This window comes from Eleutherodactylus coqui, chromosome 3 (assembly GCF_035609145.1).
Source record: "Eleutherodactylus coqui strain aEleCoq1 chromosome 3, aEleCoq1.hap1, whole genome shotgun sequence".
NCBI classification, from domain to species: domain Eukaryota; kingdom Metazoa; phylum Chordata; class Amphibia; order Anura; family Eleutherodactylidae; genus Eleutherodactylus; species Eleutherodactylus coqui.
Genome location: NC_089839.1, coordinates 74,165,699 through 74,193,221, shown reverse-complemented (window position 1 = coordinate 74,193,221; position 27,523 = coordinate 74,165,699).

The window sequence follows — 27,523 nt, the reverse complement described above, 5'->3', positions numbered from 1 at the left end:
ACCTTCTAAAGACAATTCAAAAGACTGCCAACATTCTAAAGACAATTCAAAAGGCTGCCAACATTCTAAAGACAATTCAAATGACTGCCAACATTCTAAAGACAATTCAAAAAACTGCCAACATTCTAAAGACAGTTTAAAAGACTGCCAACATTCTAAAGACAATTCAAAAGACTGCCAACATTCTAAAGACAGTTTAAAAGACTGCCAACATTCTAAAGACAGTTTAAAAGACTGCCAACATTCTAAAGACTGCCAACATTCTATAGACAGTTCAAAAGACTGCCAACATTCTACAGACAATTCAAAAGACTGCCAACATTCTAAAGACTGCCAACATTCTATAGACAGTTCAAAAGACTGCCAACATTCTATAGACAGTTCAAAAGACTGCCAACATTCTAAAGACAATTCAAAAGACTGCCAACATTCTAAAGACAATTCAAAAGACTGCCAACATTCTAAAGACAATTCAAAAGACTGCCAACATTCTAAAGACAGTTTAAAAGACTGCCAACATTCTAAAGACTGCCAACATTCTATAGACAGTTCAAAAGACTGCCAACATTCTACAGACAATTCAAAAGACTGCCAACATTCTAAAGACAGTTTAAAAGACAGCCAACATTCTAAAGACTGCCAACATTCTAAAGACAGTTCAAAAGACTGCCAACCTTCTAAAGACAATTCAAAAGACTGCCAACATTCTAAAGACAATTCAAAAGGCTGCCAACATTCTAAAGACAATTCAAATGACTGCCAACATTCTAAAGACAATTCAAAAAACTGCCAACATTCTAAAGACAGTTTAAAAGACTGCCAACATTCTAAAGACAATTCAAAAGACTGCCAACATTCTAAAGACAGTTTAAAAGACTGCCAACATTCTAAAGACAGTTCAAAAGACTGCCAACATTCTAAAGACAGTTTAAAAGACTGCCAACATTCTAAAGACTGCCAACATTCTAAATACAGTTTAAAAGACTGCCAACATTCTAAATAGACTGCCAACATTCTAAAGACAATACAAAAGACTGCCAACATTCTAAAGACAATTTAAAAGACTGCCAACATTCTAAAGACAATTCAAAAGACTGCCAACATTCTAAAGACAGTTTAAAAGACTGCCAACATTCTAAAGTCAGTTCAAAAGACTGCTAACATTCTAAAGACAGTTTAAAAGACTGCCAACATTCTAAAGACTGCCAACATTCTATAGACAGTTCAAAAGACTGCCAACATTCTATAGACAGTTCAAAAGACTGCCAACATTCTAAAGACAATTCAAAAGACTTCCAACATTCTAAAGACAATTCATAAGACTGCCAACATTCTAAAGACAATTCTAAAGACAGTTTAAAAGACTGCCAACATTCTAAAGACTGCCAACATTCTAAAGACAGTTCAAAAGACTGCCAACATTCTAAAGACAGTTTAAAAGACTGCCAACATTCTAAAGACAGTTCAAAAGGCTGCCAACATTCTAAAGACAATTCATAAGACTGCCAACATTCTAAAGACAACTCAAAAGGCTGCCAACATTCTAAAGACAATTCAAAAGATTGCCAACATTCTAAAGACAGTTTAAAAGACTGCCAACATTCTAAAGACTGCCAACATTCTATAGACAATTCAAAAGACTGCCAACATTCTAAAGACAGTTTAAAAGACTGCCAACATTCTAAAGACTGCCAACATTCTAAAGACAGTTCAAAAGACTGCCAACATTCTAAAGACAATTCAAAAGACTGCCAACATTCTAAAGACAATTCAAAAGGCTGCCTACATTCTAAAGACAGTTTAAAAGACTGCCAACATTCTAAAGACTGCCAACATTCTAAAGACAGTTTAAAAGACTGCCAACATTCTAAAGACAATTCAAAAGACTGCCAACATTCTAAAGACAATTCAAAAGACTGCCAACATTCTAAAGACAGTTTGAAAGACTGCCAACATTCTAAAGACTGCCAACATTCTAAAGACAGTTTAAAAGACTGCCAACATTCTAAAGACAATTCAAAAGACTGCCAACATTCTAAAGACAGTTTAAAAGACTGCCAACATTCTAAAGACTGCCAACATTCTATAGACAGTTCAAAAGACTGCCAACATTCTATAGACAGTTCAAAAGACTGCCAACATTCTAAAGACAATTCAAAAGACTGCCAACATTCTAAAGACAATTCAAAAGACTGCCAACATTCTAAAGACAATTCAAAAGACTGCCAACATTCTAAAGACAGTTTAAAAGACTGCCAACATTCTAAAGACAGTTCAAAAGACTGCCAACATTCTATAGACAGTTTAAAAGACTGCCAACATTCTAAAGACTGCCAACATTCTATAGACAGTTCAAAAGACTGCCAACATTCTAAAGACAATTCAAAAGACTGCCAACATTCTAAAGACAGTTTAAAAGACTGCCAACATTCTAAAGACAATTCAAAAGACTGCCAACATTCTAAAGACAATTCAAAAGACTGCCAACATTCTAAAGACAATTCAAAAGACTGCCAACATTCTAAAGACAGTTTAAAAGACTGCCAACATTCTAAAGACTGCCAACATTCTAAAGACAGTTTAAAAGACTGCCAACATTCTAAAGACAGTTTAAAAGACTGCCAACATTCTAAAGACAATTCAAAAGACTGCCAACATTCTAAAGACGAATCAAAAGGCTGCGAACATTCTAAAGACAGTTTAAAAGACTGCCAACATTCTAAAGACTTCCAACATTCTAAAGACAATTCAAAAGACTGCCAACATTCTAAAGACAATTCAAAAGGCTGCCAACATTCTAGAGACAGTTTAAAAGACTGCCAACATTCTATAGACAGTTCAAAAGACTGCCAACATTCTATAGACAGTTCAAAAGACTGCCAACATTCTAAAGACAATTCAAAAGACTGCCAACATTCTAAAGACAATTCAAACGACTGCCAACATTCTAAAGACAATTCAAAAGACTGCCAACATTCTAAAGACAGTTTAAAAGACTGCCAACATTCTAAAGACTGCCAACATTCTATAGACAGTTCAAAAGACTGCCAACATTCTATAGACAGTTCAAAAGACTGCCAACATTCTAAAGACAATTCAAAAGACTGCCAACATTCTAAAGACAATTCAAAAGACTGCCAACATTCTAAAGACAATTCAAAAGACTGCCAACATTCTAAAGACAGTTTAAAAGACTGCCAACATTCTAAAGACTGCCAACATTCTATAGACAGTTCAAAAGACTGCCAACATTCTACAGACAATTCAAAAGACTGCCAACATTCTAAAGACAGTTTAAAAGACAGCCAACATTCTAAAGACTGCCAACATTCTAAAGACAGTTCAAAAGACTGCCAACCTTCTAAAGACAATTCAAAAGACTGCCAACATTCTAAAGACAATTCAAAAGGCTGCCAACATTCTAAAGACAATTCAAATGACTGCCAACATTCTAAAGACAATTCAAAAAACTGCCAACATTCTAAAGACAGTTTAAAAGACTGCCAACATTCTAAAGACAATTCAAAAGACTGCCAACATTCTAAAGACAGTTTAAAAGACTGCCAACATTCTAAAGACAGTTCAAAAGACTGCCAACATTCTAAAGACAGTTTAAAAGACTGCCAACATTCTAAAGACTGCCAACATTCTAAAGACAGTTTAAAAGACTGCCAACATTCTAAATAGACTGCCAACATTCTAAAGACAATACAAAAGACTGCCAACATTCTAAAGACAATTTAAAAGACTGCCAACATTCTAAAGACAATTCAAAAGACTGCCAACATTCTAAAGACAGTTTAAAAGACTGCCAACATTCTAAAGTCAGTTCAAAAGACTGCTAACATTCTAAAGACAGTTTAAAAGACTGCCAACATTCTAAAGACTGCCAACATTCTATAGACAGTTCAAAAGACTGCCAACATTCTATAGACAGTTCAAAAGACTGCCAACATTCTAAAGACAATTCAAAAGACTTCCAACATTCTAAAGACAATTCATAAGACTGCCAACATTCTAAAGACAATTCTAAAGACAGTTTAAAAGACTGCCAACATTCTAAAGACTGCCAACATTCTAAAGACAGTTCAAAAGACTGCCAACATTCTAAAGACAGTTTAAAAGACTGCCAACATTCTAAAGACAGTTCAAAAGGCTGCCAACATTCTAAAGACAATTCATAAGACTGCCAACATTCTAAAGACAACTCAAAAGGCTGCCAACATTCTAAAGACAATTCAAAAGATTGCCAACATTCTAAAGACAGTTTAAAAGACTGCCAACATTCTAAAGACTGCCAACATTCTATAGACAATTCAAAAGACTGCCAACATTCTAAAGACAGTTTAAAAGACTGCCAACATTCTAAAGACTGCCAACATTCTAAAGACAGTTCAAAAGACTGCCAACATTCTAAAGACAATTCAAAAGACTGCCAACATTCTAAAGACAATTCAAAAGGCTGCCTACATTCTAAAGACAGTTTAAAAGACTGCCAACATTCTAAAGACTGCCAACATTCTAAAGACAGTTTAAAAGACTGCCAACATTCTAAAGACAATTCAAAAGACTGCCAACATTCTAAAGACAATTCAAAAGACTGCCAACATTCTAAAGACAGTTTGAAAGACTGCCAACATTCTAAAGACTGCCAACATTCTAAAGACAGTTTAAAAGACTGCCAACATTCTAAAGACAATTCAAAAGACTGCCAACATTCTAAAGACAGTTTAAAAGACTGCCAACATTCTAAAGACTGCCAACATTCTATAGACAGTTCAAAAGACTGCCAACATTCTATAGACAGTTCAAAAGACTGCCAACATTCTAAAGACAATTCAAAAGACTGCCAACATTCTAAAGACAATTCAAAAGACTGCCAACATTCTAAAGACAATTCAAAAGACTGCCAACATTCTAAAGACAGTTTAAAAGACTGCCAACATTCTAAAGACAGTTCAAAAGACTGCCAACATTCTATAGACAGTTTAAAAGACTGCCAACATTCTAAAGACTGCCAACATTCTATAGACAGTTCAAAAGACTGCCAACATTCTAAAGACAATTCAAAAGACTGCCAACATTCTAAAGACAGTTTAAAAGACTGCCAACATTCTAAAGACAATTCAAAAGACTGCCAACATTCTGAAGACAATTCAAAAGGCTGCCAACATTCTAAAGACAGTTTAAAAGACAGCCAACATTCTAAAGACTGCCAACATTCTAAAGACAGTTCAAAAGACTGCCAACATTCTAAAGACAATTCAAACAAAATGCCAACATTCTAAAGACAATTCAAAAGGCTGCCAACATTCTAAATACAGTTTAACAGACTGCCAACATTCTAAAGACAGTTTAAAAGACTGCCAAAATTCTAAAGACAATTCAAAAACTACCAACATTCTAAAGACAGTTCAAAAGACTGCCAACATTCTAAAGACAATTCAAAAGACTGCCAACATTCTAAAGACAATTCAAAAGACTGCCAACATTCTAAAGACAATTCAAAAGACTGCCAACATTCTAAAGACAATTCAAAAGACTGCCAACATTCTAAAGACAATTCAAAAGACTGCCAACATTCTAAAGACAATTCAAAAGACTGCCAACATTCTAAAGACAGTTTAAAAGACTGCCAACATTCTAAAGACTGCCAACATTCTAAAGACAGTTTAAAAGACTGCCAACATTCTAAAGACAATTCAAAAGACTGCCAACATTCTAAAGACAGTTTAAAAGACTGCCAACATTCTAAAGACTGCCAACATTCTATAGACAGTTCAAAAGACTGCCAACATTCTATAGACAGTTCAAAAGACTGCCAACATTCTATAGACAGTTCAAAAGACTGCCAACATTCTAAAGACAATTCAAAAGACTGCCAACATTCTAAAGACAATTCAAAAGACTGCCAACATTCTAAAGACAATTCAAAAGACTGCCAACATTCTAAAGACAGTTCAAAAGACTGCCAACATTCTAAAGACAGTTTAAAAGACTGCCAACATTCTAAAGACTGCCAACATTCTATAGACAGTTTAAAAGACTGCCAACATTCTAAAGACAATTCAAAAGACTGCCAACATTCTAAAGACAGTTTAAAAGACTGCCAACATTCTAAAGACAGTTTAAAAGACAGCCAACATTCTAAAGACTGCCAACATTCTAAAGACAGTTTAAAAGACTGCCAACATTCTAAAGACAATTCAAAAGACTGCCAACATTCTAAAGACAGTTTAAAAGACTGCCAACATTCTAAAGACTGCCAACATTCTATAGACAGTTCAAAAGACTGCCAACATTCTATAGACAGTTCAAAAGACAGCCAACATTCTAAAGACAATTCAAAAGACTGCCAGAATTCTAAAGACAATTCAAAAGACTGCCAACATTTTAAAGACAGCTTAAAAGACTGCCAACATTCTAAAGACAGTTCAAAAGACTGCCAACATTCTAAAGACAGTTTAAAAGACTGCCAACATTCTAAAGACTGCCAACATTCTATAGACAGTTCAAAAGACTGCCAACATTCTAAAGACAATTCAAAAGACTGCCAACATTCTAAAGACAGTTTAAAAGACTGCCAACATTCTAAAGACAATTCAAAAGACTGCCAACATTCTGAATACAATTCAAAAGGCTGCCAACATTCTAAAGACAGTTTAAAAGACAGCCAACATTCTAAAGACTGCCAACATTCTAAAGACAGTTTAAAAGACTGCCAACATTCTAAAGACAATTCAAAAGACTGCCAACATTCTAAAGACAATTCAAAAGACTGCCAACATTCTAAAGACAGTTTAAAAGACTGCCAACATTCTAAAGACTGCCAACATTCTAAAGACAGTTTAAAAGACTGCCAACTTTCTAAAGACAATTCAAAAGACTGCCAACATTCTAAAGACAGTTTAAAAGACTGCCAACATTCTAAAGACTGCCAACATTCTATAGACAGTTCAAAAGACTGCCAACATTCTATAGACAGTTCAAAAGACTGCCAACATTCTAAATACAATTCAAAAGACTGCCAACATTCTAAAGACAATTCAAAAGACTGCCAACATTCTAAAGACAATTCAAAAGACTGCCAACATTCTAAAGACAGTTTAAAAGGCTGCCAACATTCTAAAGACAATTCAAAAGACTGCCAACATTCTAAAGACAGTTTAAAAGACTGCCAACATTCTAAAGACTGCCAACATTCTATAGACAGTTTAAAAGACTGCCAACATTCTAAAGACAATTCAAAAGACTGCCAACATTCTGAAGACAATTCAAAAGGCTGCCAACATTCTAAATACAGTTTAAAAGACTGCCAACATTCTAAAGACAGTTTAAAAGACTGCCAAAATTCTAAAGACAATTCAAAAACTGCCAACATTCTAAAGACAGTTCAAAAGACTGCCAACATTCTAAAGACAATTCAAAAGACTGCCAACATTCTAAAGACAATTCAAAAGACTGCCAACATTCTAAAGACAATTCAAAAGACTGCCAACATTCTAAAGACAATTCAAAAGACTGCCAACATTCTAAAGACAATTCAAAAGACTGCCAACATTCTAAAGACAATTCAAAAGACTGCCAACATTCTAAAGACAGTTTAAAAGACTGCCAACATTCTAAAGACTGCCAACATTCTAAAGACAGTTTAAAAGACTGCCAACATTCTAAAGACAGTTTAAAAGACTGCCAACATTCTAAAGACGAATCAAAAGGCTGCCAACATTCTAAAGACAGTTTAAAAGACTGCCAACATTCTAAAGACTTCCAACATTCTAAAGACAATTCAAAAGACTGCCAACATTCTAAAGACAATTCAAAAGGCTGCCAACATTCTAGAGACAGTTTAAAAGACTGCCAACATTCTATAGACAGTTCAAAAGACTGCCAACATTCTATAGACAGTTCAAAAGACTGCCAACATTCTAAAGACAATTCAAAAGACTGCCAACATTCTAAAGACAATTCAAACGACTGCCAACATTCTAAAGACAATTCAAAAGACTGCCAACATTCTAAAGACAGTTTAAAAGACTGCCAACATTCTAAAGACTGCCAACAATCTATAGACAGTTCAAAAGACTGCCAACATTCTATAGACAGTTCAAAAGACTGCCAACATTCTAAAGACAATTCAAAAGACTGCCAACATTCTAAAGACAATTCAAAAGACTGCCAACATTCTAAAGACAATTCAAAAGACTGCCAACATTCTAAAGACAGTTTAAAAGACTGCCAACATTCTAAAGACTGCCAACATTCTATAGACAGTTCAAAATACTGCCAACATTCTACAGACAATTCAAAAGACTGCCAACATTCTAAAGACAGTTTAAAAGACAGCCAACATTCTAAAGACTGCCAACATTCTAAAGACAGTTCAAAAGACTGCCAACCTTCTAAAGACAATTCAAAAGACTGCCAACATTCTAAAGACAATTCAAAAGGCTGCCAGCATTCTAAAGACAATTCAAATGACTGCCAACATTCTAAAGACAATTCAAAAAACTGCCAACATTCTAAAGACAGTTTAAAAGACTGCCAACATTCTAAAGACAATTCAAAAGACTGCCAACATTCTAAAGACAATTCAAAAGACTGCCAACATTCTAAAGACAGTTTAAAAGACTGCCAACATTCTAAAGACAGTTCAAAAGACTGCCAACATTCTAAAGACAGTTTAAAAGACTGCCAACATTCTAAAGACTGCCAACATTCTAAAGACAGTTTAAAAGACTGCCAACATTCTTAAGACTGCCAACATTCTATAGACAGTTCAAAAGACTGCCAACATTCTAAAGACAATTCAAAAGACTGCCAACATTCTAAAGACAGTTTAAAAGACTGCCAACATTCTAAAGACAGTTCAAAAGACTGCCAACATTCTAAAGACAATTCAAAAGACTGCCAACATTCTAAAGACAACTCAAAAGGCTGCCAACATTCTAAAGACAATTCAAATGACTGCCAACATTCTAAAGACAATTCAAAAAACTGCCAACATTCTAAAGACAGTTTAAAAGACTGCCAACATTCTAAAGACAATTCAAAAGACTGCCAACATTCTAAAGACAATTCAAAAAACTGCCAACATTCTAAAGACAGTTTAAAAGACTGCCAACATTCTAAAGACAATTCAAAAGACTGCCAACATTCTAAAGACAGTTTAAAAGACAGCCAACATTCTAAAGACTGCCAACATTCTAAAGACAGTTCAAAAGACTGCCAACATTCTAAAGACAATTCAAACAAAATGCCAACATTCTAAAGACAATTCAAAAGGCTGCCAACATTCTAAATACAGTTTAACAGACTGCCAACATTCTAAAGACAGTTTAAAAGACTGCCAAAATTCTAAAGACAATTCAAAAACTACCAACATTCTAAAGACAGTTCAAAAGACTGCCAACATTCTAAAGACAATTCAAAAGACTGCCAACATTCTAAAGACAATTCAAAAGACTGCCAACATTCTAAAGACAATTCAAAAGACTGCCAACATTCTAAAGACAATTCAAAAGACTGCCAACATTCTAAAGACAATTCAAAAGACTGCCAACATTCTAAAGACAATTCAAAAGACTGCCAACATTCTAAAGACAGTTTAAAAGACTGCCAACATTCTAAAGACTGCCAACATTCTAAAGACAGTTTAAAAGACTGCCAACATTCTAAAGACAATTCAAAAGACTGCCAACATTCTAAAGACAGTTTAAAAGACTGCCAACATTCTAAAGACTGCCAACATTCTATAGACAGTTCAAAAGACTGCCAACATTCTATAGACAGTTCAAAAGACTGCCAACATTCTATAGACAGTTCAAAAGACTGCCAACATTCTAAAGACAATTCAAAAGACTGCCAACATTCTAAAGACAATTCAAAAGACTGCCAACATTCTAAAGACAATTCAAAAGACTGCCAACATTCTAAAGACAGTTCAAAAGACTGCCAACATTCTAAAGACAGTTTAAAAGACTGCCAACATTCTAAAGACTGCCAACATTCTATAGACAGTTTAAAAGACTGCCAACATTCTAAAGACAATTCAAAAGACTGCCAACATTCTAAAGACAGTTTAAAAGACTGCCAACATTCTAAAGACAGTTTAAAAGACAGCCAACATTCTAAAGACTGCCAACATTCTAAAGACAGTTTAAAAGACTGCCAACATTCTAAAGACAATTCAAAAGACTGCCAACATTCTAAAGACAGTTTAAAAGACTGCCAACATTCTAAAGACTGCCAACATTCTATAGACAGTTCAAAAGACTGCCAACATTCTATAGACAGTTCAAAAGACAGCCAACATTCTAAAGACAATTCAAAAGACTGCCAGAATTCTAAAGACAATTCAAAAGACTGCCAACATTTTAAAGACAGCTTAAAAGACTGCCAACATTCTAAAGACAGTTCAAAAGACTGCCAACATTCTAAAGACAGTTTAAAAGACTGCCAACATTCTAAAGACTGCCAACATTCTATAGACAGTTCAAAAGACTGCCAACATTCTAAAGACAATTCAAAAGACTGCCAACATTCTAAAGACAGTTTAAAAGACTGCCAACATTCTAAAGACAATTCAAAAGACTGCCAACATTCTGAATACAATTCAAAAGGCTGCCAACATTCTAAAGACAGTTTAAAAGACAGCCAACATTCTAAAGACTGCCAACATTCTAAAGACAGTTTAAAAGACTGCCAACATTCTAAAGACAATTCAAAAGACTGCCAACATTCTAAAGACAATTCAAAAGACTGCCAACATTCTAAAGACAGTTTAAAAGACTGCCAACATTCTAAAGACTGCCAACATTCTAAAGACAGTTTAAAAGACTGCCAACTTTCTAAAGACAATTCAAAAGACTGCCAACATTCTAAAGACAGTTTAAAAGACTGCCAACATTCTAAAGACTGCCAACATTCTATAGACAGTTCAAAAGACTGCCAACATTCTAAAGACAGTTCAAAAGACTGCCAACATTCTAAATACAATTCAAAAGACTGCCAACATTCTAAAGACAATTCAAAAGACTGCCAACATTCTAAAGACAATTCAAAAGACTGCCAACATTCTAAAGACAGTTTAAAAGGCTGCCAACATTCTAAAGACAATTCAAAAGACTGCCAACATTCTAAAGACAGTTTAAAAGACTGCCAACATTCTAAAGACTGCCAACATTCTATAGACAGTTTAAAAGACTGCCAACATTCTAAAGACAATTCAAAAGACTGCCAACATTCTGAAGACAATTCAAAAGGCTGCCAACATTCTAAATACAGTTTAAAAGACTGCCAACATTCTAAAGACAGTTTAAAAGACTGCCAAAATTCTAAAGACAATTCAAAAACTGCCAACATTCTAAAGACAGTTCAAAAGACTGCCAACATTCTAAAGACAATTCAAAAGACTGCCAACATTCTAAAGACAATTCAAAAGACTGCCAACATTCTAAAGACAATTCAAAAGACTGCCAACATTCTAAAGACAATTCAAAAGACTGCCAACATTCTAAAGACAATTCAAAAGACTGCCAACATTCTAAAGACAATTCAAAAGACTGCCAACATTCTAAAGACAGTTTAAAAGACTGCCAACATTCTAAAGACTGCCAACATTCTAAAGACAGTTTAAAAGACTGCCAACATTCTAAAGACAGTTTAAAAGACTGCCAACATTCTAAAGACGAATCAAAAGGCTGCCAACATTCTAAAGACAGTTTAAAAGACTGCCAACATTCTAAAGACTTCCAACATTCTAAAGACAATTCAAAAGACTGCCAACATTCTAAAGACAATTCAAAAGGCTGCCAACATTCTAGAGACAGTTTAAAAGACTGCCAACATTCTATAGACAGTTCAAAAGACTGCCAACATTCTATAGACAGTTCAAAAGACTGCCAACATTCTAAAGACAATTCAAAAGACTGCCAACATTCTAAAGACAATTCAAACGACTGCCAACATTCTAAAGACAATTCAAAAGACTGCCAACATTCTAAAGACAGTTTAAAAGACTGCCAACATTCTAAAGACTGCCAACAATCTATAGACAGTTCAAAAGACTGCCAACATTCTATAGACAGTTCAAAAGACTGCCAACATTCTAAAGACAATTCAAAAGACTGCCAACATTCTAAAGACAATTCAAAAGACTGCCAACATTCTAAAGACAATTCAAAAGACTGCCAACATTCTAAAGACAGTTTAAAAGACTGCCAACATTCTAAAGACTGCCAACATTCTATAGACAGTTCAAAATACTGCCAACATTCTACAGACAATTCAAAAGACTGCCAACATTCTAAAGACAGTTTAAAAGACAGCCAACATTCTAAAGACTGCCAACATTCTAAAGACAGTTCAAAAGACTGCCAACCTTCTAAAGACAATTCAAAAGACTGCCAACATTCTAAAGACAATTCAAAAGGCTGCCAGCATTCTAAAGACAATTCAAATGACTGCCAACATTCTAAAGACAATTCAAAAAACTGCCAACATTCTAAAGACAGTTTAAAAGACTGCCAACATTCTAAAGACAATTCAAAAGACTGCCAACATTCTAAAGACAATTCAAAAGACTGCCAACATTCTAAAGACAGTTTAAAAGACTGCCAACATTCTAAAGACAGTTCAAAAGACTGCCAACATTCTAAAGACAGTTTAAAAGACTGCCAACATTCTAAAGACTGCCAACATTCTAAAGACAGTTTAAAAGACTGCCAACATTCTAAAGACTGCCAACATTCTATAGACAGTTCAAAAGACTGCCAACATTCTAAAGACAATTCAAAAGACTGCCAACATTCTAAAGACAGTTTAAAAGACTGCCAACATTCTAAAGACAGTTCAAAAGACTGCCAACATTCTAAAGACAATTCAAAAGACTGCCAACATTCTAAAGACAACTCAAAAGGCTGCCAACATTCTAAAGACAATTCAAATGACTGCCAACATTCTAAAGACAATTCAAAAAACTGCCAACATTCTAAAGACAGTTTAAAAGACTGCCAACATTCTAAAGACAATTCAAAAGACTGCCAACATTCTAAAGACAATTCAAAAAACTGCCAACATTCTAAAGACAGTTTAAAAGACTGCCAACATTCTAAAGACAATTCAAAAGACTGCCAACATTCTAAAGACAATTCAAAAGACTGCCAACATTCTAAAGACAAATCAAAAGACTGCCAACATTCTAAAGACAATTCAAAAGACTGCCAACATTCTAAAGACAGTTTAAAAGACTGCCAACATTCTAAAGACTGCCAACATTCTATAGACAGTTCAAAAGACTGCCAACATTCTAAAGACAATTCAAAAGACTGCCAACATTCTAAAGACAGTTTAAAAGACTGCCAACATTCTAAAGACAATTCAAAAGACTGCCAACATTCTGAATACAATTCAAAAGGCTGCCAACATTCTAAAGACAGTTTAAAAGACAGCCAACATTCTAAAGACTGCCAACATTCTAAAGACAGTTTAAAAGACTGCCAACATTCTAAAGACAATTCAAAAGACTGCCAACATTCTAAAGACAATTCAAAAGACTGCCAACATTCTAAAGACAGTTTAAAAGACTGCCAACATTCTAAAGACTGCCAACATTCTAAAGACAGTTTAAAAGACTGCCAACTTTCTAAAGACAATTCAAAAGACTGCCAACATTCTAAAGACAGTTTAAAAGACTGCCAACATTCTAAAGACTGCCAACATTCTATAGACAGTTCAAAAGACTGCCAACATTCTAAAGACAGTTCAAAAGACTGCCAACATTCTAAATACAATTCAAAAGACTGCCAACATTCTAAAGACAATTCAAAAGACTGCCAACATTCTAAAGACAATTCAAAAGACTGCCAACATTCTAAAGACAGTTTAAAAGGCTGCCAACATTCTAAAGACAATTCAAAAGACTGCCAACATTCTAAAGACAGTTTAAAAGACTGCCAACATTCTAAAGACTGCCAACATTCTATAGACAGTTTAAAAGACTGCCAACATTCTAAAGACAATTCAAAAGACTGCCAACATTCTGAAGACAATTCAAAAGGCTGCCAACATTCTAAATACAGTTTAAAAGACTGCCAACATTCTAAAGACAGTTTAAAAGACTGCCAAAATTCTAAAGACAATTCAAAAACTGCCAACATTCTAAAGACAGTTCAAAAGACTGCCAACATTCTAAAGACAATTCAAAAGACTGCCAACATTCTAAAGACAATTCAAAAGACTGCCAACATTCTAAAGACAATTCAAAAGACTGCCAACATTCTAAAGACAATTCAAAAGACTGCCAACATTCTAAAGACAATTCAAAAGACTGCCAACATTCTAAAGACAATTCAAAAGACTGCCAACATTCTAAAGACAGTTTAAAAGACTGCCAACATTCTAAAGACTGCCAACATTCTAAAGACAGTTTAAAAGACTGCCAACATTCTAAAGACAGTTTAAAAGACTGCCAACATTCTAAAGACGAATCAAAAGGCTGCCAACATTCTAAAGACAGTTTAAAAGACTGCCAACATTCTAAAGACTTCCAACATTCTAAAGACAATTCAAAAGACTGCCAACATTCTAAAGACAATTCAAAAGGCTGCCAACATTCTAGAGACAGTTTAAAAGACTGCCAACATTCTATAGACAGTTCAAAAGACTGCCAACATTCTATAGACAGTTCAAAAGACTGCCAACATTCTAAAGACAATTCAAAAGACTGCCAACATTCTAAAGACAATTCAAACGACTGCCAACATTCTAAAGACAATTCAAAAGACTGCCAACATTCTAAAGACAGTTTAAAAGACTGCCAACATTCTAAAGACTGCCAACAATCTATAGACAGTTCAAAAGACTGCCAACATTCTATAGACAGTTCAAAAGACTGCCAACATTCTAAAGACAATTCAAAAGACTGCCAACATTCTAAAGACAATTCAAAAGACTGCCAACATTCTAAAGACAATTCAAAAGACTGCCAACATTCTAAAGACAGTTTAAAAGACTGCCAACATTCTAAAGACTGCCAACATTCTATAGACAGTTCAAAATACTGCCAACATTCTACAGACAATTCAAAAGACTGCCAACATTCTAAAGACAGTTTAAAAGACAGCCAACATTCTAAAGACTGCCAACATTCTAAAGACAGTTCAAAAGACTGCCAACCTTCTAAAGACAATTCAAAAGACTGCCAACATTCTAAAGACAATTCAAAAGGCTGCCAGCATTCTAAAGACAATTCAAATGACTGCCAACATTCTAAAGACAATTCAAAAAACTGCCAACATTCTAAAGACAGTTTAAAAGACTGCCAACATTCTAAAGACAATTCAAAAGACTGCCAACATTCTAAAGACAATTCAAAAGACTGCCAACATTCTAAAGACAGTTTAAAAGACTGCCAACATTCTAAAGACAGTTCAAAAGACTGCCAACATTCTAAAGACAGTTTAAAAGACTGCCAACATTCTAAAGACTGCCAACATTCTAAAGACAGTTTAAAAGACTGCCAACATTCTAAAGACTGCCAACATTCTATAGACAGTTCAAAAGACTGCCAACATTCTAAAGACAATTCAAAAGACTGCCAACATTCTAAAGACAGTTTAAAAGACTGCCAACATTCTAAAGACAGTTCAAAAGACTGCCAACATTCTAAAGACAATTCAAAAGACTGCCAACATTCTAAAGACAACTCAAAAGGCTGCCAACATTCTAAAGACAATTCAAATGACTGCCAACATTCTAAAGACAATTCAAAAAACTGCCAACATTCTAAAGACAGTTTAAAAGACTGCCAACATTCTAAAGACAATTCAAAAGACTGCCAACATTCTAAAGACAATTCAAAAAACTGCCAACATTCTAAAGACAGTTTAAAAGACTGCCAACATTCTAAAGACAATTCAAAAGACTGCCAACATTCTAAAGACAATTCAAAAGACTGCCAACATTCTAAAGACAAATCAAAAGACTGCCAACATTCTAAAGACAATTCAAAAGACTGCCAACATTCTAAAGACAGTTTAAAAGACTGCCAACATTCTAAAGACTGCCAACATTCTATAGACAGTTCAAAAGACTGCCAACATTCTAAAGACAATTCAAAAGATTGCCAACATTCTAAAGACAATTCAAAAGACTGCCAACATTCTAAAGACAATTCAAAAGACTGCCAACATTCTAAAGACAACTCAAAAGGCTGCCAACATTCTGAAGACAATTCAAAAGGCTGCCAACATTCTAAAGACAGTTTAAAAGACAGCCAACATTCTAAAGACTGCCAACTTTCTAAAGACAGTTCAAAAGACTGCCAACATTCTAAAGACAATTCAAAAGACTGCCAACATTCTAAAGACAATTCAAAAGGCTGCCAACATTCTAAATACAGTTTAAAAGACTGCCAACATTCTAAAGACAGTTTAAAAGACTGCCAATATTCTAAAGACAATTCAAAAACTGCCAACATTCTAAAAACAATTAAAAAGACTGCCAACATTCTAAAGACAATTCAAAAGACTGCCAACATTCTAAAGACAATTCAAAAAGACTGCCAACATTCTAAAGACAGTTTAAAAGACTGCCAACATTCTAAAGACAATTCAAAAGACTGCCAACATTCTAAAGACAATTCAAAAGACTGCCAACATTCTAAAGACAGTTCAAAAGACTGCCAACATTCTATAGACAGTTCAAAAGACTGCCAACATTCTAAAGACAATTCAAAAGATTGCCAACATTCTAAAGACAATTCAAAAGACTGCCAACATTCTAAAGACAATTCAAAAGACTGCCAACATTCTAAAGACAACTCAAAAGGCTGCCAACATTCTGAAGACAATTCAAAAGGCTGCCAACATTCTAAAGACAGTTTAAAAGACAGCCAACATTCTAAAGACTGCCAACTTTCTAAAGACAGTTCAAAAGACTGCCAACATTCTAAAGACAATTCAAAAGACTGCCAACATTCTAAAGACAATTCAAAAGGCTGCCAACATTCTAAATACAGTTTAAAAGACTGCCAATATTCTAAAGACAATTCAAAAACTGCCAACATTCTAAAGACAATTCAAAAGACTGCCAACATTCTAAAGACAATTCAAAAGACTGCCAACATTCTAAAGACAATTCAAAAAGACTGCCAACATTCTAAAGACAGTTTAAAAGACTGCCAATATTCTAAAGACAATTCAAAAGACTGCCAACATTCTAAAGACAATTCAAAAGACTGCCAACATTCTAAAGACAGTTCAAAAGACTGCCAACATTCTAAAGACAGTTTAAAAAACTGCCAACATTCTAAAGACTGCCAACATTCTATAGACAGTTCAAAAGACTGCCAACATTCTAAAGACAATTCAAAAGACTGCCAACATTCTAAAGACAGTTTAAAAGACTGCCAACATTCTAAATAGACTGCCAACATTCTAAAGACAATTCAAAAGACTGCCAACATTCTAAAGACAGTTTAAAAGACTGCCAACATTCTAAAGTCAGTTCAAAAGACTGCTAACATTCTAGACTGCCAACATTCTAAAGACAATTCAAAAGACTTCCAACATTCTAAAGACAATTCATAAGACTGCCAACATTCTAAAGACAATTCTAAAGACAGTTTAAAAGACTGCCAACATTCTAAAGATAGTTTAAAAGACTGCCAACATTCTAAATAGACTGCCAACATTCTAAAGACAATACAAAAGACTGCCAACATTCTAAAGACAATTTAAAAGACTGCCAACATTCTAAAGACAATTCAAAAGACTGCCAACATTCTAAAGACAGTTTAAAAGACTGCCAACATTCTAAAGTCAGTTCAAAAGACTGCTAACATTCTAAAGACAGTTTAAAAGACTGCCAACATTCTAAAGACTGCCAACATTCTATAGACAGTTCAAAAGACTGCCAACATTCTATGGACAGTTCAAAAGACTGCCAACATTCTAAAGACAATTCAAAAGACTTCCAACATTCTAAAGACAATTCATAAGACTGCCAACATTCTAAAGACAATTCTAAAGACAGTTTAAAAGACTGCCAACATTCTAAAGACAGTTCAAAAGACTGCCAACATTCTAAAGACAGTTTAAAAGACTGCCAACATTCTAAAGACATTTCAAAAGGCTGCCAACATTCTAAAGACAGTTTAAAAGTCTGCCAACATTCTAAAGACTGCCAACATTCTATAGACAGTTCAAAAGACTGCCAACATTCTATAGACAGTTTAAAAGACTGCCAATATTCTAAAGACTGCCAACATTCTATAAACAATTCAAAAGACTGCCAACATTCTAAAGACAGTTTAAAAGACTGCCAACATTCTAAAGACTGCCAACATTCTAAATACAGTTCAAAAGACTGCCAACATTCTAAAGACAATTCAAAAGGCTGCCAACATTCTAAAGACAGTTCAAAAGACTGCCAACATTCTAAAGACAGTTTAAAAGACTGCCAACATTCTAAAGACAATTCAAAAGACTGCCAACATTCTAAAGACAATTCAAAAGACTGCCAACATTCTATAGACAGTTCAAAAGTCTGCCAACATTCTATGGACAGTTCAAAAGACTGCCAACATTCTAAAGACAATTCAAAAGACTGCCAACATTCTAAAGACAATTCAAAAGACTGCCAACATTCTAAAGACAGTTTAAAAGACTGCCAACATTCTAAAGACAATTCAAAAGACTGCCAACATTCTAAAGACAATTCAAAAGACTGCCAACATTCTAAAGACAATTCAAAAGACTGCCAACATTCTAAAGACAATTCAAAAGGCTGCCAACATTCTAAAGACAATTCAAATGACTGCCAACATTCTAAAGACAATTCAAAAAACTGCCAACATTCTAAAGACAGTTTAAAAGACTGCCAACATTCTAAAGACAATTCAAAAGACTGCCAACATTCTAAAGACAATTCAAAAGACAGCCAACATTCTAAAGACAATTCAAAAGATTGCCAACATTCTAAAGACAATTCAAAAGGCTGCCAACATTCTAAAGACAATTCAAATGACTGCCAACATTCTAAAGACAATTCAAAAAACTGCCAACATTCTAAAGACAGTTTAAAAGACTGCCAACATTCTAAAGACAATTCAAAAGACTGCCAACATTCTAAAGACAATTCAAATGACTGCCAACATTCTAAAGACAATTCAAAAAACTGCCAACATTCTAAAGACAGTTTAAAAGACTGCCAACATTCTAAAGACAGTTCAAAAGACTGCCAACATTCTAAAGACAGTTTAAAAGACTGCCAACATTCTAAAGACTGCCAACATTCTATAGACAGCTCAAAAGACTGCCAACATTCTATAGACAGTTCAAAAGACTGCCAACATTCTAAAGACAATTCAAAAGATTGCCAACATTCTAAAGACAATTCAAAAGACTGCCAACATTCTAAAGACAAATCAAAAGACTGCCAACATTCTAAAGACAATTCAAAAGACTGCCAACATTCTAAAGACAGTTTAAAAGACTGCCAACATTCTAAAGACTGCCAACATTCTATAGACAGTTCAAAAGACTGCCAACATTCTAAAGACAATTCAAAAGATTGCCAACATTCTAAAGACAATTCAAAAGACTGCCAACATTCTAAAGACAATTCAAAAGACTGCCAACATTCTAAAGACAGTTTAAAAGACTGCCAACATTCTAAATATACTGCCAACATTCTAAAGACAATTCAAAAGACTGCCAACATTCTAAAGACAGTTTAAAAGACTGCCAACATTCTAAAGTCAGTTCAAAAGACTGCTAACATTCTAGACTGCCAACATTCTAAAGACAATTCAAAAGACTTCCAACATTCTAAAGACAATTCATAAGACTGCCAACATTCTAAAGACAATTCTAAAGACAGTTTAAAAGACTGCCAACATTCTAAAGATAGTTTAAAAGACTGCCAACATTCTAAATAGACTGCCAACATTCTAAAGACAATACAAAAGACTGCCAACATTCTAAAGACAATTTAAAAGACTGCCAACATTCTAAAGACAATTCAAAAGACTGCCAACATTCTAAAGACAGTTTAAAAGACTGCCAACATTCTAAAGTCAGTTCAAAAGACTGCTAACATTCTAAAGACAGTTTAAAAGACTGCCAACATTCTAAAGACTGCCAACATTCTATAGACAGTTCAAAAGACTGCCAACATTCTATAGACAGTTCAAAAGACTGCCAACATTCTAAAGACAATTCAAAAGACTTCCAACATTCTAAAGACAATTCATAAGACTGCCAACATTCTAAAGACAATTCTAAAGACAGTTTAAAAGACTGCCAACATTCTAAAGACAGTTCAAAAGACTGCCAACATTCTAAAGACAGTTTAAAAGACTGCCAACATTCTAAAGACATTTCAAAAGGCTGCCAACATTCTAAAGACAGTTTAAAAGTCTGCCAACATTCTAAAGACTGCCAACATTCTATAGACAGTTCAAAAGACTGCCAACATTCTATAGACAGTTTAAAAGACTGCCAATATTCTAAAGACTGCCAACATTCTATAGACAATTCAAAAGACTGCCAACATTCTAAAGACAGTTTAAAAGACTGCCAACATTCTAAAGACTGCCAACATTCTAAATACAGTTCAAAAGACTGCCAACATTCTAAAGACAATTCAAAAGACTGCCAACATTCTAAAGACAATTCAAAAGGCTGCCAACATTCTAAAGACAGTTCAAAAGACTGCCAACATTCTAAAGACTGCCAACATTCTAAAGACAGTTTAAAAGACTGCCAACATTCTAAAGACAATTCAAAAGACTGCCAACATTCTAAAGACAATTCAAAAGACTGCCAACATTCTATAGACAGTTCAAAAGTCTGCCAACATTCTATGGACAGTTCAAAAGACTGCCAACATTCTAAAGACAATTCAAAAGACTGCCAACATTCTAAAGACAATTCAAAAGACTGCCAACATTCTAAAGACAGTTTAAAAGACTGCCAACATTCTAAAGACAATTCAAAAGACTGCCAACATTCTAAAGACAATTCAAAAGACTGCCAACATTCTAAAGACAGTTTAAAAGACTGCCAACATTCTAAAGACTGCCAACATTCTAAAGACAGTTTAAAAGACTGCCAACATTCTAAAGACTGCCAACATTCTATAGACAGTTCAAAAGACTGCCAACATTCTAAAGACAATTCAAAAGACTGCCAACATTCTAAAGACAGTTTAAAAGACTGCCAACATTCTAAAGACAGTTCAAAAGACTGCCAACATTCTAAAGACAATTCAAAAGACTGCCAACATTCTAAAGACAACTCAAAAGGCTGCCAACATTCTAAAGACAATTCAAATGACTGCCAACATTCTAAAGACAATTCAAAAAACTGCCAACATTCTAAAGACAGTTTAAAAGACTGCCAACATTCTAAAGACAATTCAAAAGACTGCCAACATTCTAAAGACAATTCAAAAAACTGCCAACATTCTAAAGACAGTTTAAAAGACTGCCAACATTCTAAAGACAATTCAAAAGACTGCCAACATTCTAAAGACAATTCAAAAGACTGCCAACATTCTAAAGACAAATCAAAAGACTGCCAACATTCTAAAGACAATTCAAAAGACTGCCAACATTCTAAAGACAGTTTAAAAGACTGCCAACATTCTAAAGACTGCCAACATTCTATAGACAGTTCAAAAGACTGCCAACATTCTAAAGACAATTCAAAAGATTGCCAACATTCTAAAGACAATTCAAAAGACTGCCAACATTCTAAAGACAATTCAAAAGACTGCCAACATTCTAAAGACAACTCAAAAGGCTGCCAACATTCTGAAGACAATTCAAAAGGCTGCCAACATTCTAAAGACAGTTTAAAAGACAGCCAACATTCTAAAGACTGCCAACTTTCTAAAGACAGTTCAAAAGACTGCCAACATTCTAAAGACAATTCAAAAGACTGCCAACATTCTAAAGACAATTCAAAAGGCTGCCAACATTCTAAATACAGTTTAAAAGACTGCCAACATTCTAAAGACAGTTTAAAAGACTGCCAATATTCTAAAGACAATTCAAAAACTGCCAACATTCTAAAGACAATTCAAAAGACTGCCAACATTCTAAAGACAATTCAAAAGACTGCCAACATTCTAAAGACAATTCAAAAAGACTGCCAACATTCTAAAGACAGTTTAAAAGACTGCCAACATTCTAAAGACAATTCAAAAGACTGCCAACATTCTAAAGACAATTCAAAAGACTGCCAACATTCTAAAGACAGTTCAAAAGACTGCCAACATTCTAAAGACAATTCAAAAGACTGCCAACATTCTAAAGACAACTCAAAAGGCTGCCAACATTCTAAAGACAATTCAAATGACTGCCAACATTCTAAAGACAATTCAAAAAACTGCCAACATTCTAAAGACAGTTTAAAAGACTGCCAACATTCTAAAGACAATTCAAAAGACTGCCAACATTCTAAAGACAATTCAAAAAACTGCCAACATTCTAAAGACAGTTTAAAAGACTGCCAACATTCTAAAGACAATTCAAAAGACTGCCAACATTCTAAAGACAATTCAAAAGACTGCCAACATTCTAAAGACAAATCAAAAGACTGCCAACATTCTAAAGACAATTCAAAAGACTGCCAACATTCTAAAGACAGTTTAAAAGACTGCCAACATTCTAAAGACTGCCAACATTCTATAGACAGTTCAAAAGACTGCCAACATTCTAAAGACAATTCAAAAGATTGCCAACATTCTAAAGACAATTCAAAAGACTGCCAACATTCTAAAGACAATTCAAAAGACTGCCAACATTCTAAAGACAACTCAAAAGGCTGCCAACATTCTGAAGACAATTCAAAAGGCTGCCAACATTCTAAAGACAGTTTAAAAGACAGCCAACATTCTAAAGACTGCCAACTTTCTAAAGACAGTTCAAAAGACTGCCAACATTCTAAAGACAATTCAAAAGACTGCCAACATTCTAAAGACAATTCAAAAGGCTGCCAACATTCTAAATACAGTTTAAAAGACTGCCAACATTCTAAAGACAGTTTAAAAGACTGCCAATATTCTAAAGACAATTCAAAAACTGCCAACATTCTAAAGACAATTCAAAAGACTGCCAACATTCTAAAGACAATTCAAAAGACTGCCAACATTCTAAAGACAATTCAAAAAGACTGCCAACATTCTAAAGACAGTTTAAAAGACTGCCAACATTCTAAAGACAATTCAAAAGACTGCCAACATTCTAAAGACAATTCAAAAGACTGCCAACATTCTAAAGACAGTTCAAAAGACTGCCAACATTCTATAGACAGTTCAAAAGACTGCCAACATTCTAAAGACAATTCAAAAGATTGCCAACATTCTAAAGACAATTCAAAAGACTGCCAACATTCTAAAGACAATTCAAAAGACTGCCAACATTCTAAAGACAACTCAAAAGGCTGCCAACATTCTGAAGACAATTCAAAAGGCTGCCAACATTCTAAAGACAGTTTAAAAGACAGCCAACATTCTAAAGACTGCCAACTTTCTAAAGACAGTTCAAAAGACTGCCAACATTCTAAAGACAATTCAAAAGACTGCCAACATTCTAAAGACAATTCAAAAGGCTGCCAACATTCTAAATACAGTTTAAAAGACTGCCAATATTCTAAAGACAATTCAAAAACTGCCAACATTCTAAAGACAATTCAAAAGACTGCCAACATTCTAAAGACAATTCAAAAGACTGCCAACATTCTAAAGACAATTCAAAAAGACTGCCAACATTCTAAAGACAGTTTAAAAGACTGCCAATATTCTAAAGACAATTCAAAAGACTGCCAACATTCTAAAGACAATTCAAAAGACTGCCAACATTCTAAAGACAGTTCAAAAGACTGCCAACATTCTAAAGACAGTTTAAAAAACTGCCAACATTCTAAAGACTGCCAACATTCTATAGACAGTTCAAAAGACTGCCAACATTCTAAAGACAATTCAAAAGACTGCCAACATTCTAAAGACAGTTTAAAAGACTGCCAACATTCTAAATAGACTGCCAACATTCTAAAGACAATTCAAAAGACTGCCAACATTCTAAAGACAGTTTAAAAGACTGCCAACATTCTAAAGTCAGTTCAAAAGACTGCTAACATTCTAGACTGCCAACATTCTAAAGACAATTCAAAAGACTTCCAACATTCTAAAGACAATTCATAAGACTGCCAACATTCTAAAGACAATTCTAAAGACAGTTTAAAAGACTGCCAACATTCTAAAGATAGTTTAAAAGACTGCCAACATTCTAAATAGACTGCCAACATTCTAAAGACAATACAAAAGACTGCCAACATTCTAAAGACAATTTAAAAGACTGCCAACATTCTAAAGACAATTCAAAAGACTGCCAACATTCTAAAGACAGTTTAAAAGACTGCCAACATTCTAAAGTCAGTTCAAAAGACTGCTAACATTCTAAAGACAGTTTAAAAGACTGCCAACATTCTAAAGACTGCCAACATTCTATAGACAGTTCAAAAGACTGCCAACATTCTATGGACAGTTCAAAAGACTGCCAACATTCTAAAGACAATTCAAAAGACTTCCAACATTCTAAAGACAATTCATAAGACTGCCAACATTCTAAAGACAATTCTAAAGACAGTTTAAAAGACTGCCAACATTCTAAAGACAGTTCAAAAGACTGCCAACATTCTAAAGACAGTTTAAAAGACTGCCAACATTCTAAAGACATTTCAAAAGGCTGCCAACATTCTAAAGACAGTTTAAAAGTCTGCCAACATTCTAAAGACTGCCAACATTCTATAGACAGTTCAAAAGACTGCCAACATTCTATAGACAGTTTAAAAGACTGCCAATATTCTAAAGACTGCCAACATTCTATAGACAATTCAAAAGACTGCCAACATTCTAAAGACAGTTTAAAAGACTGCCAACATTCTAAAGACTGCCAACATTCTAAATACAGTTCAAAAGACTGCCAACATTCTAAAGACAATTCAAAAGGCTGCCAACATTCTAAAGACAGTTCAAAAGACTGCCAACATTCTAAAGACAGTTTAAAAGACTGCCAACATTCTAAAGACAATTCAAAAGACTGCCAACATTCTAAAGACAATTCAAAAGACTGCCAACATTCTATAGACAGTTCAAAAGTCTGCCAACATTCTATGGACAGTTCAAAAGACTGCCAACATTCTAAAGACAATTCAAAAGACTGCCAACATTCTAAAGACAATTCAAAAGACTGCCAACATTCTAAAGACAGTTTAAAAGACTGCCAACATTCTAAAGACAATTCAAAAGACTGCCAACATTCTAAAGACAATTCAAAAGACTGCCAACATTCTAAAGACAATTCAAAAGACTGCCAACATTCTAAAGACAATTCAAAAGGCTGCCAACATTCTAAAGACAATTCAAATGACTGCCAACATTCTAAAGACAATTCAAAAAACTGCCAACATTCTAAAGACAGTTTAAAAGACTGCCAACATTCTAAAGACAATTCAAAAGACTGCCAACATTCTAAAGACAATTCAAAAGACAGCCAACATTCTAAAGACAATTCAAAAGATTGCCAACATTCTAAAGACAATTCAAAAGGCTGCCAACATTCTAAAGACAATTCAAATGACTGCCAACATTCTAAAGACAATTCAAAAAACTGCCAACATTCTAAAGACAGTTTAAAAGACTGCCAACATTCTAAAGACAATTCAAAAGACTGCCAACATTCTAAAGACAATTCAAATGACTGCCAACATTCTAAAGACAATTCAAAAAACTGCCAACATTCTAAAGACAGTTTAAAAGACTGCCAACATTCTAAAGACAGTTCAAAAGACTGCCAACATTCTAAAGACAGTTTAAAAGACTGCCAACATTCTAAAGACTGCCAACATTCTATAGACAGCTCAAAAGACTGCCAACATTCTATAGACAGTTCAAAAGACTGCCAACATTCTAAAGACAATTCAAAAGATTGCCAACATTCTAAAGACAATTCAAAAGACTGCCAACATTCTAAAGACAAATCAAAAGACTGCCAACATTCTAAAGACAATTCAAAAGACTGCCAACATTCTAAAGACAGTTTAAAAGACTGCCAACATTCTAAAGACTGCCAACATTCTATAGACAGTTCAAAAGACTGCCAACATTCTAAAGACAATTCAAAAGATTGCCAACATTCTAAAGACAATTCAAAAGACTGCCAACATTCTAAAGACAATTCAAAAGACTGCCAACATTCTAAAGACAGTTTAAAAGACTGCCAACATTCTAAATATACTGCCAACATTCTAAAGACAATTCAAAAGACTGCCAACATTCTAAAGACAGTTTAAAAGACTGCCAACATTCTAAAGTCAGTTCAAAAGACTGCTAACATTCTAGACTGCCAACATTCTAAAGACAATTCAAAAGACTTCCAACATTCTAAAGACAATTCATAAGACTGCCAACATTCTAAAGACAATTCTAAAGACAGTTTAAAAGACTGCCAACATTCTAAAGATAGTTTAAAAGACTGCCAACATTCTAAATAGACTGCCAACATTCTAAAGACAATACAAAAGACTGCCAACATTCTAAAGACAATTTAAAAGACTGCCAACATTCTAAAGACAATTCAAAAGACTGCCAACATTCTAAAGACAGTTTAAAAGACTGCCAACATTCTAAAGTCAGTTCAAAAGACTGCTAACATTCTAAAGACAGTTTAAAAGACTGCCAACATTCTAAAGACTGCCAACATTCTATAGACAGTTCAAAAGACTGCCAACATTCTATAGACAGTTCAAAAGACTGCCAACATTCTAAAGACAATTCAAAAGACTTCCAACATTCTAAAGACAATTCATAAGACTGCCAACATTCTAAAGACAATTCTAAAGACAGTTTAAAAGACTGCCAACATTCTAAAGACAGTTCAAAAGACTGCCAACATTCTAAAGACAGTTTAAAAGACTGCCAACATTCTAAAGACATTTCAAAAGGCTGCCAACATTCTAAAGACAGTTTAAAAGTCTGCCAACATTCTAAAGACTGCCAACATTCTATAGACAGTTCAAAAGACTGCCAACATTCTATAGACAGTTTAAAAGACTGCCAATATTCTAAAGACTGCCAACATTCTATAGACAATTCAAAAGACTGCCAACATTCTAAAGACAGTTTAAAAGACTGCCAACATTCTAAAGACTGCCAACATTCTAAATACAGTTCAAAAGACTGCCAACATTCTAAAGACAATTCAAAAGACTGCCAACATTCTAAAGACAATTCAAAAGGCTGCCAACATTCTAAAGACAGTTCAAAAGACTGCCAACATTCTAAAGACTGCCAACATTCTAAAGACAGTTTAAAAGACTGCCAACATTCTAAAGACAATTCAAAAGACTGCCAACATTCTAAAGACAATTCAAAAGACTGCCAACATTCTATAGACAGTTCAAAAGTCTGCCAACATTCTATGGACAGTTCAAAAGACTGCCAACATTCTAAA